The following is a 13,584-nucleotide window of genomic DNA, read 5'->3' on the forward strand; positions in this document are numbered from 1 at the left end:
AGCTAATTTCGGCCAACGTATGCTTGTCATGAGTCATGCTGTAGTCAGTTTCAAGTGCTTTCAGGTGTATTTCTGCGTTATCCAATTCGGCTCTAACGGATCTGAGAAGGCCAGTCGTTTTGGACATCAAGTTGCCCCGTGCCCAAACCTTAAATGTTTCCCATATGATTGCCCAGTTGTCTACGGAGCCTTTGTTAAGTTGGAAGAATTCTTCCATCTCGGTGTGCCGTGTCTTTACTACATTCAGGTCTTTTAATATGTTGGGGGGCATTCTCCATCGTTGTGCTGGGCGTTTGATATCGGGAAATGATACTCCGAGAATGACTGGGAAATGGTCCGGGTGTGCGAGGGAGGATTTCGCAACTCTCGACGGAATTGATCAAAGGGGACGAGATGAGCCAGTAATCTATTCTAGATTCAGTGTCATGGACTGAGGAATAGAACGTGTATTGCCTATCTATTGGATGAATCCCCCTCCAGGCATCGGTCAGGGTTAGTTCCTCTTGAGCTTGGCGTATGACGTTAGCCGCTTTAGTAAGAGGTCTAGATTTACTTGAGGACCTGTCCAGTGTGGTATCGAGGATAGTGTTGAGGTCCCCTCCCCAAAAGACCCACACATTCGCTGTCGGGGCAATTTCACCAAGGAGATGTATGTAAAACTCTGGGTCGTCTAGATTTGGACCATATGTGTTGACCAATATAAGTTTTTCGCCTGCCACGGTGCCCCAGATCACGACATATCTACCCAGTGGGTCGATTTTACTTTTCTCGGTGGAGAACCCCAGTGAGGGGTGTATTAACGTGATGACACCTCTATTCTGAGAGGAATATTCTGTCTAATGTCTATTGTTGCCCCATTGTCGCAAGATACTCTCGTTGGTACCGTTTAATGCATGAGTCTCTTGGAGCATGGCGATGTGTGGATGGTGTCTGTTGATGTACGCCCCTACTTTGCTGGCTTTCACCCTATTGTTCAACCCACAAATGTTCCATATAAGCAATTTAAGTTTTAGCCTCATGGATGTACTTTTTTTTTTTTGTTGCGCCATTTCCGTGCGTGTCAATAGGATTTGGAAGGGTGGATTTTCTCAATAGAGGAGGGCAGCGAGTGGACCAGTGAGTGCAATTTTAACAGTAGGTGAACTAGGTGAACTCTGTGCCTGATGGCCAACTGGGGCCTTCTGAGGCTTTAACATTGTTCTTGAACAGAATAGTCCCGTGTTACTTGTGCCCACCCCCACCCACACCATCAAACCCAAATTGATGATGATCCCTTGTTACTAACCTGTGGTTACTTCCAAAAAGGGGGCTGAGTGCTGCAACACCGCTTCGTTGTCGAGCGCATCTCATCCGGCTGCATTCAGGGTTAGGAAGCTGTAATGCTCCCTTCTGCTACTTCATTTCCACCTATGTAGATAAAAGGTAGGAGGTAGGTAGAACTGTGGTCGGACAGAGGGACTCTTGAGGCATATACAGGTTGCTGCAGATCATTTTGATCCAGTTCATGTCTTCCAGGAGGGAGGGGTATTGAGGCTTCCACATAGGCCAGTGCTGCTCTACGAGTTTTAAAAAAGTGCGCTCGTCCGCCGTGTTGTATGCACAGCTTTGCTGGGAACAGAAGAGCGTAGGGAACCTGCCTCAGTCATAGCTGACGCTTGATGGATTTGTAGGATAGTCTCTGGGTTTGGACTCCTGCTGAGACGTCAGGGTATATATGAATATTATCATTACTGAACTTCAGGGGACCCTTCTCTCTCGTCAATTTCAGGACGGTGTCTCTGTCCCTGTAACTTAGTAGTAGAAATTGTGGTGAGCATGCGTCATCGCCCAGGAGGGACTTAAGGGTTTTGATCCGGGATTTCATTGGGCCCTTGCAGAAGGTTTCCGACAGGCCGACTATACGGATGTTGTCTCGATCTCGACTCCCAGTTGTCACACATGTCTCAGAGTTTATTCATTTCCCCTTTTAGGAGCGTTATATCGTGAGTATTTTGCCGAGTTGAGTCTTTGTTTGTGCCAATTCTATTTTCAGTCTCCGTAATTCTGGCACTTTCTTTGTCAACTCGGGCCTTGAAGGAGCCTATTGTTGAGACAATGTCATCCAGCTTAACATTGATCGCTAGGAACCCATTTTGTACCGTGGTTAAGAGATGATCAAATTTCGTGTCTTCTGTTGTTGAGGATGAGGCAGTTGTCGGTGGGACCGGGCTCTTGCGGGGGGGGGGGGGGGGCGGCGATTGCGAGTTTGTAAAGGAGTCCATCGGTCCAGTCTTTCTGCCCTTGACCACATTTTCACCTGGCATTGTTCGGGTATTAGTGCAACTTATACCCGTTAATGAGGATGAATGGCTGGGTAAGAGTCAAAACGACTCCTGCCAGGTGTGGGTCCAGATTAACTGGAATGTGGTCTCGAGATCTGCTGTCCTACAATGTTTCTTTCCGATTCTCTCACATTCCCTTACCCTTCAATGTTCGGCTGTCCGGGCTTCTGTGGTCAGGTGGAGTGACCGCAAGTTCTGAGTGGTTTAGGTTGCAGTGTGAGGTGCTCCGGGGGGTACAGACAGTGCTTGCTTAGTCTATGTTGGAGGTTTGCCTGACTTGTCCCAACAGCGTTCCACGGAGTGGACTGTGTCCTCCCACGTTTCCACTCGTTCCCAGGGTTGTGTTGTTCCCGGAGAGGGCGGTGATCCTTTGTATGTCCTCCCACGTACCACGTTACTTAGGTTGGGGAGTAGGCCCAATCCTGCTTACGGGGTTTGAGGGACGGGGTTTTCCGGGCCTGCTGGTTATACTCCGGGATTATGTGAGCATAGCCCCCTGGGAGGCCAGCAGCCAAGGGTATGTTGTGATCGTCTCTCTCCAGGTTTGTCAGCTGATGTCAAGCATGGACCCTATGGAGATGGCACGAACCAGGATTGGGGAAGATGGATTTTTCTTTGCCTTTCATCAGCAATGAAAACTGGGCGTAGGTTCCACAAGGGCAAGTATACAGTTTGCAAGCGGCGCCGGTCCCTGCAGCTTGCTGGTGTATACTGGATTTATGCCACCTTCCTCTGTCGGACATGGGCCCCCCCTGCCCTCGCCACCCACCGGCTCAGGAGTGCTGCCAGTTGTGCTTGGCAGGGGCCGTAGGAGCGACGTTGGTAATAAGTTCCTCTTGTCCCCACGACGGAGGCCCAGGAACAGCAGGATCTGCAGAGCTGCACAGGAACTGAAGTCATCTGCTGCACTTTTTCTTCAACCTAAAGATACTGTAAAGTCTGAGAGAATGTACCTCTTGTTGTGCCACCTTGCTTGTCCTTGTTCGAGACTTGTCTCGGTTGCCTCTGTAGAGTTGCTAACAGCTTCTTTACCTCACAAGCCTAATCAGCTTGTGGCCCTACTTTGAATTCCTTTTTATTCTACAAAGACTACTAAAACATTGTGCAAGAATTTTACTTACCTGCAAGAAGTGCTTCAGTCCACCTTGACTTTTGCTAACTTAACATTGGCTGGCTTTGCTCCCTGAATCACACTTCTGCTTATGTCTTTTGCCTTCCTTCCAGGAAAGAGTTAACTAACTTTGCATTGGGGGTTACCAAAAGTACTTACCTGCTTTAGAATATTTGTGTGATCTTTGTTCTAATAACCTTCTTTCTTTTTTTTTTTTTTTTACATATTCTGAAGTCTGATTCTAACTGCAACAGTGATATATTAAGGTCCCCCATCACCCTGTAGGTATTGTCTGTGGGCCATCCCAAAAGGGTACTTACTGATTTAGAAATCTCTTTAGAGTGTGTTTTTTTAAGTGTATTTGAGTTCCTGTTATATTGCCCCTTCTAAAGAAGGCTTATTCTGACTGATAAATTAATAATTGTTAAATCAAGAAAACTTGTGTGTAAGAGTTTATTTGAATACTCGTCACTGTGAATCTCTGTAACTCCCCTACAGCTCACATTGACCCCTCTTGAGATATGCATGGCTGCTCAGCCACACTACCAACCTGTGTAGTACAGCCTTTTACGAAAGGTTGGGTTTCTATTGCCAGGAGGTCAGTAGTGCACCCAAAGGGTACTGCATACAATCTTGCCTAACGAGGAACCTGAACCAAGGTGGTTCCATTGCAATAGACATTAATGATGACTCTGGAAATGGCAAAGAGGTCAAGGAGAAGAGTACCACCATTAATGGGAGAAGAGGTGATGGGTGAGAGAAAGCTGATCATGTAGCAAGTCAATAGATCAGGTGAGAGTCTCTCTGGCAGAAGCCGTGACATAGGTGTCTGCAATAGGAAGGCCTGGGATGGAGCCCAGTAGGTCCTTAAATTACTTCTGGCAAGATTTAGTGATAGAGGGACAGGAGATAGAGAAGCAGTTAGAGAAGATAGGAGAGATGGATAGTGACCTACCTAGCTAGCTGCAGTGGGGAGGAGAATACTTACCAGACTTTTGTACTGAGGCACAAGGAGGATGGATGGGTGGGTGGGGAATGGGGTGTTGGGCAAAGTTTGTATGCAGTACACGCTGGGAACACTACACACAACTATGACTACAGGTGTAAGCAAACCAACCTTTGGTATAAGTCTGTACTACACAGTTTTGGTAGCGGGCCTGAGTAGCCGGGCTCATCTCAAGAGGGGAATGTGAGCAGTAATGATAGAGGTCTACACTCAAGGTTTCTTGGATGAATGTTTATTAATTTATCAGTCAGTTATAAAACATTCATTAGAAGGAGGCAATTCTAGAACAACACACAAATATACTTCTATTCATTTCAAGAGGAGTAAAAGGTAAAGGTAATCAGAACATAAGACTACAATTATTCTTAGTCAGTGCAAATACTTTGAGTTCACCAGAAGATTCAATTCAATAGGCTAGGCCAAAGTCCATGGGCTTAAATCTTGGATAGGATAAAGCAGTTCTGGTAAGTAAACGGTAAAGTCTCTGCACAAGTTCTCAGAAGTAGTTTGTAAAAAGCATAATGATATGTTGGATCACAAGCTGATTAGGCCTGCGAGTTGCAAAAGTTTCAAGCACTTTCACTGCGAGAGGTAAGTTATCTCAGTCTTGTTTCACAGTAACTTAAAATGAAGAAAGAGGCAGCTGATGACTTCTGTTCCTGGAAGTTCCTGCAGAGTTCGCTGTTCCTTTGCCTCAGTCGTAGGGACAAGAGGGAGGACGTCGGGGGACTTCTGCACTGGGACTGGTCAAAAGCTAGCAACTTGCAAACTTTAATTCCGGTGGCTGTAAGTAACGCACACAAGCTGGTGTCCCTCTCCTTGGCCCCACGGTTTCCTGCAGCAACTCTGAGGAAATTCAACCAGCTCTGAGATGGGTGCCCAGGTGGCTTACTTTGGAGTTGATTGGTCTCACCAACTCAAAGGGAGAAGTCGTCCTTTGCAGGGCTTCTTTGTCAATGCGAACTTGGCGATTCGGACCTGCAGCAGGGCTTCACCAGGGCAAACGAACAGTCCAGGAGTTGCAGCAGCTGTCCTCTTCAAGCTCTTATTCGATTCCTTTGGTCAACTCTGCCTTCAAAGCCAAGAGACTCGCCTTTTATTCAGTTCTCTCCATTCATTCCAGCCTAGCTGTCAGTCACCCAGCAGGGTGGCTGTCCTTGCCGGACAGTCTGCCAGCCAATCACCACAGAGTGCATATGGGTCTCCTAGGAGACTAAGCACAGGGAGTTTCGGGCACCTCCCTCACTTCCTGGCCACCCCAGACACTCGTGTGCCAGAGGCGGTCTTCACTCCTGAAGCCCGCCAAAGGCAAATGAACAAAGAGACCAAACTTGGTTTGGCGCACAGAGAAACTCTAGAAGGACCTTTCCACAAGGAAATGGTGAAGTAAGAAGACCAGTACCTGTTTTAACAAAGGGGGCACAGACGCCATCTTGAAAAACATAGCTCCTGCGATTTAACGTTACCGGAGCTACGAATAGTTCACGTCAGGAAAAATCATGGTCGTTGGTTGTAAAACCACTGCCGCCAGCCATTCTGAGAGGAAAGAGTAGCTTTTGACTGCTACATGATATCTAGACACAGGGGATACTAAGTAACCCCTCCAGCACTCTATTGTAAGATCTGGTGTGCTGGGTCTAGGAATTTAAAAGACTTGTAAAGTCAATTTTACTTTACTTACTCTGGGGAACAGTAGTTTATCCCAAAGAAGGTAGTTAAACCTTGAGAAAGCCTGAAAGGCGTCCCTGTGTCACTGCACTGAGGGTGCTGTGTGACAGAACAGCAAAAGATGATGCCTATGGAGTTGGTTAGACTCCATAACCAACAAAACGTTGAAGTAAAACTCATATCAAAATATGTGAGTGGGGGGGAAAAGGGTCACACTCTCTCCAGGTAAAAAGGATCAAGTCTTCAAAATCCAGCAATGTTGCTCGGTGTCTCTAAGGTGAAGGGAATTAGCATATCTTTGAGAATTCTCCCTAACAACGGGGGAGAAACAAGGGATGGGGACAGAGGGTAGGGCCACAGGTAAGTTTGATTTTAGTCGAGCAATATGAAAACACAATGCAGCCACAGGGCACAGCTAGATTCAAAACTTTATTCTTATTTATTTATTTTTTGAGGTATTGAAGGGGGTCCTAGTGAGACGGAGTGAGGGGTGGGTCAGACAAAGGTGTGAGGTAGATGATGAGGGTTTTAGTTGAGGGGAAGTCGCGTTTGTTTTTTCCAGTGGACTGAGGGTGTGCATGATCTCCTCTGCCTCTCTGTGTTTAGGTGGGGTGGGGGGGGGGCACAGTCCCGGCCAGGCAATGGATGGTGGAACAGACAGGGTCTTAGATGCAGGCCTTTGATGTAAAGGCCGGCTCCCTCCTTCCGGTTCACACTGTTGGCTGTTGTTCTAGAAGCCAGCCAATGGGGGAGGGAGCAGGCTCAAGCCACAGAGTGCATCAGACTGCACAAATGAGGACGGCCGTCTTGAGAAGGCCTGCAGAAGCAGACCGGGCAGGCGGAAAGGTAGTCATTCGTCTTGTAGCTCTTTTTAAAGTTGCATCGGCTGTTAAGTATATCTTTCCGCACGCAAATGAATTACTGCAATCTTGCTCACGTCCCATTCATTTCAAATTTCAGTAAAGGTGTAATTTGCTTGATTGCCTGTCACGACAGGCAACGCGTTTCTTTAGTCAACATTTCAGATAAAATTCATGGAAATGTTGATCCGCATGGTGCGCGACACTCCTTTTAGCCATCCACGGGCTTACCAGTACTCGGGAAAGCAAAGGTTGATGCAGTGAGGGCTCGTGGTCTGCCTGAGCACTGCGATCAGCTGTTTCCCCTAGTTGAGCTTAACCACCACCTGCGTTCTCCTCTCTTCTGCTCTTTTTTGCGGGTATGAAGTGCATGCTGCCAGGACATCCCGTGGGTGAGCCCCAGGGTCAGTTCTTTTCGGGCCTGTTCTGCGAGTACGGTCTAGCAAGACTGTGGCAGTGTCCTCACCTGAAATTAAGTCAGTAAAGATGTGAGCTACAGTGTCCTCAGATCAGCATCAGTGATGGAGTCTGGTAAATTTCTTATGCGTATATTAGAGCAATGTGAGCTATTTACAAGATCTTCACACTGTACCTCAAGGTTGTGTTAGCTTGGCTAGTTTTTCAATAGCAATGTCATTGTTTGCTCTCCCGTGTTAGTTCCTGAATAGCCCTCTCATTAATGTCTACTCGTTCCCCGAGGGACGCAATGTCCTTGCTGAAGTCAGAAAGTGACGGTCTGATTTCTGTAGTGAACTGTTTAAATTAAGCTACAAATGTGTCCTGGAACTCCTGAAAGCTCATTGCAAAGTCTTCTTTAGAAGCTGCATCTCTAAGTCAAGACTACTGGGCTCCCCTTTGGGGGTAATTATCGGTGTGTTTCCTGCTAAGGCTGTAGCCTGGCCCAGTGCGCAAAGTTTTTGTAGCGGGTTCGATTTGATCTGAAGGTCTTTAGTGGTTCCTGCTAAGGTGGGCTTCTTTTTCCCCCCTTCAGCATGGCATGTGATGTTATGGGAGCAGTACCTTGGGGCCAGTGTTTAGTCTGCTGAGATTCTGCTAACCTGAAAGATGCATCGCAGTTTGTGTCGCAGGGGTCCACGTCTGGCCGCATGCAGATTTTGTTTCTCCACAGCAGGGTTTCATTAGTGGACGTTCCTGCTTTGTACCAGGAGCCGCAGTATTCTGCATGCATTTAAAGGCATCCTGAGGTTTGCAGAATGCACAACTCCCTGCCCTGCCTCTAATCCTTTACCTGAATTTTCGTTCTGTTAGCAACGTTTGTTCTTTGTGCCTCATTGTTTCTGTGGCTTGCTAAAATGGCCACACTGTTCTGCCTGGCTTTGCCTGGCTTCACTCCCCCTCCCATTGGCTGCTTGGCCTTGAAAGGCCAATCAGGGCAACCGGGAGGCGGGAGGCGGGAGCCGGCCCAGGACTATCAAGGCTCAAGACAAAGGCTCCTGTTGGCTCCCTGTCTGCTACCAGGACGTTCCCAGGTGAGTCGCTGTAAACCTCACTGCGCCGTTACACCTCATCTCCTGCTTCTGTCAGCCGCCCTGCAACATGGGGTTAGGCTCCATTAATGTGCTCACTTTGAACTCTTTTGCACTTTTTGTGTTCAATTACCTCTTAAGTTTCTCTATGATGTAATCGCTTCCTCTCTACAACCAGAAGTACTGTAACCAATCTCTTAAGCATAAGCGCCTAGATACCTCTGGGTCTTGTGCACTATATAAATAAATAGTGTTGAGTCTCACTTAGACACTTGTTGATCCTAGAGATGTTCAATCCTAGTTTCAAGGATACTGCGACATGATACCGGCCTTATAACTTTTCCGTTGGAGAAGCCCCAGACTCCACCCTGAGAGCTACGCTTGCGCTCACGTTGGGGTCCCACTTACAACAAGGGCGAGCGATGCCCAGATCTAAAGTCCTTGGGGGGGCGAAGCCTCTCTTCCGCAATCTGGAGGTCAAGATGCCAAACAGCTGTCAATTGCTGGGGTTGGACGGAGAGGGCGCAAATCCACATTTCTGATGCTTGTTAATCTGCTTTGATTCACATGCTGTGCATATGGTCCGACATCCAGTGGTAACCGCAGAGTATTGCATCTTGTCTTTTGGCGACCGAAAGGGACGTCGGCATAGGCGTGTCTGTAACACTATTCCTATAGTGACGTGTAGTGTACCCAAAATCCCTCATGCGCCGAGGAACCTCAGATTGTTTTTTCCGCCCAGATAACTGGTCACCCTATAGTGGAGCTCTTCATAAGAGACCTTGTTTATCTTTATACCGACTTTGTCGGTTATTTCCCCATAAGTCACTTTCACAGCGATTCAAGCAACTTTGGCGAAGACTGCGGGAAGTTTCTATGGCGGTGGATTTCGGTGCCTAACATCTGGCGGCTGAGTCATCCATGTGGCCAGGCCCTCTGGCCGGCCTACACAGTAAGGAGAGTGGGGTCTGGGTGGCCATATCTTTCGTTATGTCTCTCCTCTTTCCCCCTCTTTGCCCTCTAGGTCTGGACATCTTTGTCTATACCTTTTAGCCATGGAAAGGACACCATTTAGGTTCTGCCCTTAGTGTAGGGTCAGGTACCCGTGGAAAGACTAGCACAGAACGTGTAATTCTTGTCTACCCCTAGATCATGACGAGAAGCGGTGTGGAACTTGTAAGCTCCTTCGGCCTAAGACCCTTAAGGGGCGCCCTGTAAAGCGATGGGCCGCGTACGGTATGTCACTGGATGAACCCTCTTCCCCCACCGAAAGTGACAGGGGCACTGATGACCATACATCCGTGTCGGATGTCATCGACCTTGAGGCGGACGCAAGTCTCGCCTCAGGGAAAACACCCAGCGACAGGGGCGTACAGAAACACGCTATGCACACAACCCCACCACCGATTTTGACAGTTCTGTTGAAAAATGTGAAAGCGCCAACAGGACCGCCGAAAATTCAGATGGAATCCTCTGATCTGGTGTATCCTCACCCTTCCCCCGCATCCACAGCAGCATCTTGCGACTGGGCACTCCAAAGCTAACAGCGCTACCTCTAAACTGGGTTTGAACACTGAAGCGCTATCATCCGAGGCTCCGGCACCCCCTAAGGCCCCACTAGGCCCGAAACTATTCCTAGGCCTCCTAGCCTTTCCACAGGCGAAAAATCTACCGCTAGGCCCATTGACTCACGCCAATTTGGCAGAGATTGAGGATAGTATCGCGAGGATTACTTCGGCAGTTGGGCTGACGCCTAACACTGTCAAAACGCATGGATCGTGCCGCGGACAAGTCTAAAGACACACCATGGCGCCCCAGTTCTCCCGAAACCTACGAGGACAGTCAGGAGCCTCTATCCAAATTTCGACGCCAAAGAAAGGAAGATAACGTTTTCCACCTTTTTGGGCCCTTCTGGTTCATCTAAGTAGACCAGGGAAAAGTTTGAAGGATGCATGGACCGTCTAGAAAGGATTGTCTCAAGTTCAGAGCATCCTTCCTCTAAGATCTTGTGAAGACTCGTTTTTGGGGTCAGCTTCACGTTTCCAGGAAAATCTTGACTCTCCGCCTTTGGCTTCTGTCCAGCAGTAAGATGTGGTCCAGATGGACACTTACCAATACACTTATGACAAGGAAGAAGACCCTTCCTCCTTGCAAGACTACCCTGACGACCAGGCGGATGCCATGGACAACTGGGAGGAAACCTAGCAAGTGGAGACGGAACCATGGACGCTCCCCTCGCAAGATCGGGACACAAATGTCCTATGCCTGGATTCTCCTCCCACCACTCCGGCCCGCCAGGCCTCACCTGTAGACGATCAAATGGCCTACAACGCCATCTTAAGGAAGGCAGCAGAGCGCTTTCAGATCACCACCCAGGAGGTGGTAGCGGAACTAGATTTTGTGGAGGACATTCTCAAAGAGAAGCCTCCCTCAAGCCAAGGCATTCCTCTCCTGAACTCTGTTAAAAGAAGGTTGGCCCCCCTCCCTGGTCACGCTAGCTCAGACCCGGGCAGTGAATCCAAGAGTGGAAAGACTATTTTGACCAGCTCTTGTGGCCCCTCAATATATCAAAGAGCACACCACCCCCGACTCCTTGGTAGTCGCTATCACCTGGAAATGAACAGGGGTACACCTTGCTACGGGGGAAGCACCTCCGGATAAGGAATCTAAAAGGTTGTACGCCTTAGGTAAGCGTGTTACCTCGGCAGCTGCATACACTACATGCATAGCGAATAAAACTGCGCTACTTGCAAGTTATGCAGATGCACAATGGAACCTTGTACAAGAAGGTCTACAGGAGGTTCCTGAACCCGCTAGGTCCAGACTTCTCACCATTGTGGCCGAGGGCAGGCAGGTAAATCAGAATATAATTTAAAAAACTCTGGACACTGCTCAGATGGCAGGCAGGTCCCTGGCCCAGGGCACACTACTCAAGCGGCATGCTTGGCGCCGTAACTTGGGGTTCGAGCTTGAAACACAGGCCGCTCTTAATAACAAACCAATAGAAGAGACCAATCTCTTCGGGAAAGCGGTCAATGATGCTCTGGAGACGACCAAGAAAGAGCATGAGACTCTTAAATCCTTGCAACAAATAACTCTGAAGCCTCTCCCCACCACCCCCCAAAGGGGAGGCGGTTCTCGTCGGTCCTTTCGAGGCCAATCCTGTGCAGGTCAAATCTACAATACGGGAAACTGGAACTCTGGACAAACATCTGGAAGCCCCGCCAACTACTCACCTAGGGGTCAACAACGCAGCAAAGGCAGAGGCCCCAACCCCAGAAGAGCCGCAGCCTCTGGTCAGAAATGACCAACGGATCCAGGTCCCCCTCCTATGTCATACCGGTCAGGGGGCATTTAACGTCTTTCCTCGCGGTATGGGAGGGGATAACTTCAGAAGAGTGGGTTATGAAGACGGTCTCCCACGGGTACTGCGTGGCATTCGCCCGCCCACCACAGTTCAGACTGCCACGTTCAAGATGCCTCTCGCCGGACCATCTGCAGATCCTGAATCAAGAGGTGGAAGCGCTTCTGGGAAAGGACGCCATAGAAGCCGTCCCTATTCTTCAGGTAAACTAGGGTATTCATTCAGTGTACTTCCTTGTACCCAAAAAAGGACCTCACCATGCGCCCTGTTCTAGATCTGTGTCCAGCAAAAAATGTATAAAACCTCAAAGGTTTTGTATGGTAATGCTACAGGAAGTGATCCCACTGTTGAAAAAGGGGGACCACATGGCAACATTGGACATGAAAGATGCATACTTTCATATTTCAATGTTGTCAGTGCACAGGAAATATCCAAGGTTCATGATAGAGGACAGGCATTACCAATTCACGGTGCTCCCCTTCGGCTTTCCCTCAGCGCCAAGGGTGTTTACCAAGGTCCTGGCAGTAGAGTAGTGGCAGCACACCTGCGCAGACTACCCGTCCCGGTTTACCCTTACCTCAACGACTGGCTCCTAACAGGGGACTCTTAAGACACATGCTTTTTGAACACCCAGAAGACCGTAGACCTTCTGTTCAGTCTGGGATTCTCTATCAATGGGAAGAAGTCAAGTCTAGTCCCCCCGTCAAGTAAAACAATTTCGAGGGGATTGGGTCCTCCGACGTATTCCATATCTATGACAGTAATCCCCACAGCTGTGCTGCTTCGGAAAATCTTTGGGGTCTGCGTCCTGCGTCGATATGCCGCCCTCGAGGACCTACGGCCGACGTCACTGGATGTTATAAGTAGGACGCACGACGCCCGTAGCCTCAGTTCTGTTTTTTCTGCGAATGTGTTCGCTTTGGGAATCTCGGCGTGCCTCGACTCTTTGGAGTTTGTTGTTTCTCGGTTCTTCGAACCTGTTTGGTGTTTGTGAAGTATGTTTCGTGAAGATGTCTACCGCGTCTTCCACACCGCGTCGGTGCTTTAAGAAGTGCGCGGACTGTGGGTCCAAGATGTCGGTTACGGACTCGCACAACACCTGCCTCTGGTGCCTCGGGGAGGCCGATGACTGTCGACTGCCAGTCACTCATGTCGAAAGCCTTGCGGGAGCGCAAGAAGTTACCGGTAGGGAAGGTATCCAAGCCCCGGAAGTCGAGGTCTGCGGGGCTTTCGGCGGACGACTCGAGGGGCGACTCTCCGTGTCGTCGTCGGAAGTCCAGTGGGTCTCGGTCCCGGAGTCGATCTCGCCACTCCTTTGCCTCTTCGAGGCACTCCCGGAAGCGCAGTCATCGGTCGCCTTCTCCGTCCTCATCTGAGGACTCCGCCCGTCGGCGGGTCGCTTACCAAACCAAGCATGCGACACCGGAGGAATGGGCTTCCTTCGGGAAGAAAATGTTGGAGATTCTCGAATCGCAGGGAACTGGTCTGTCCGTGCCTCCAAGTGGGGTCGGTCGTGATCAGCCGAGAGACACCGCTCGCACACCTTCGGGCTCGGGTGGTCGTCACGATTTGTGGGAGAGGTCCCGCTCGAACAAGGAAATCGTTCTCGGCATGCCCGGTCCAGTTCCCGGTCCTCGACGCGCTTGACTGTGTGAACCTGTGGTGTCTTCACGGAAGACGTCGGCGCCGAGGTGGTCGACAGACACTTTCGAGGGCTTGCCTTCGAGGAAGTCGTCGACACCATCGGTGTCTCGGCCGTTGAGGGAC

The 13,584-nt window shown here is 49.4% G+C and overlaps 1 protein-coding gene across 1 annotated transcript in view; it reads left to right on the plus strand.

Annotated features, from left to right (window-relative positions):
• The window catches only part of CLPTM1 (CLPTM1 regulator of GABA type A receptor forward trafficking), a 667,007-nt gene that overhangs the window by 408,125 nt on the left and 245,298 nt on the right, over positions 1 to 13,584 (plus strand). The gene's annotated exons all lie outside the window — the stretch shown is intronic.

Source organism: Ambystoma mexicanum, chromosome 2p (genome assembly GCF_040938575.1).
Source record: "Ambystoma mexicanum isolate Mex_15411 chromosome 2p, UKY_AmexF1_1, whole genome shotgun sequence".
NCBI lineage: Eukaryota > Metazoa > Chordata > Amphibia > Caudata > Ambystomatidae > Ambystoma > Ambystoma mexicanum.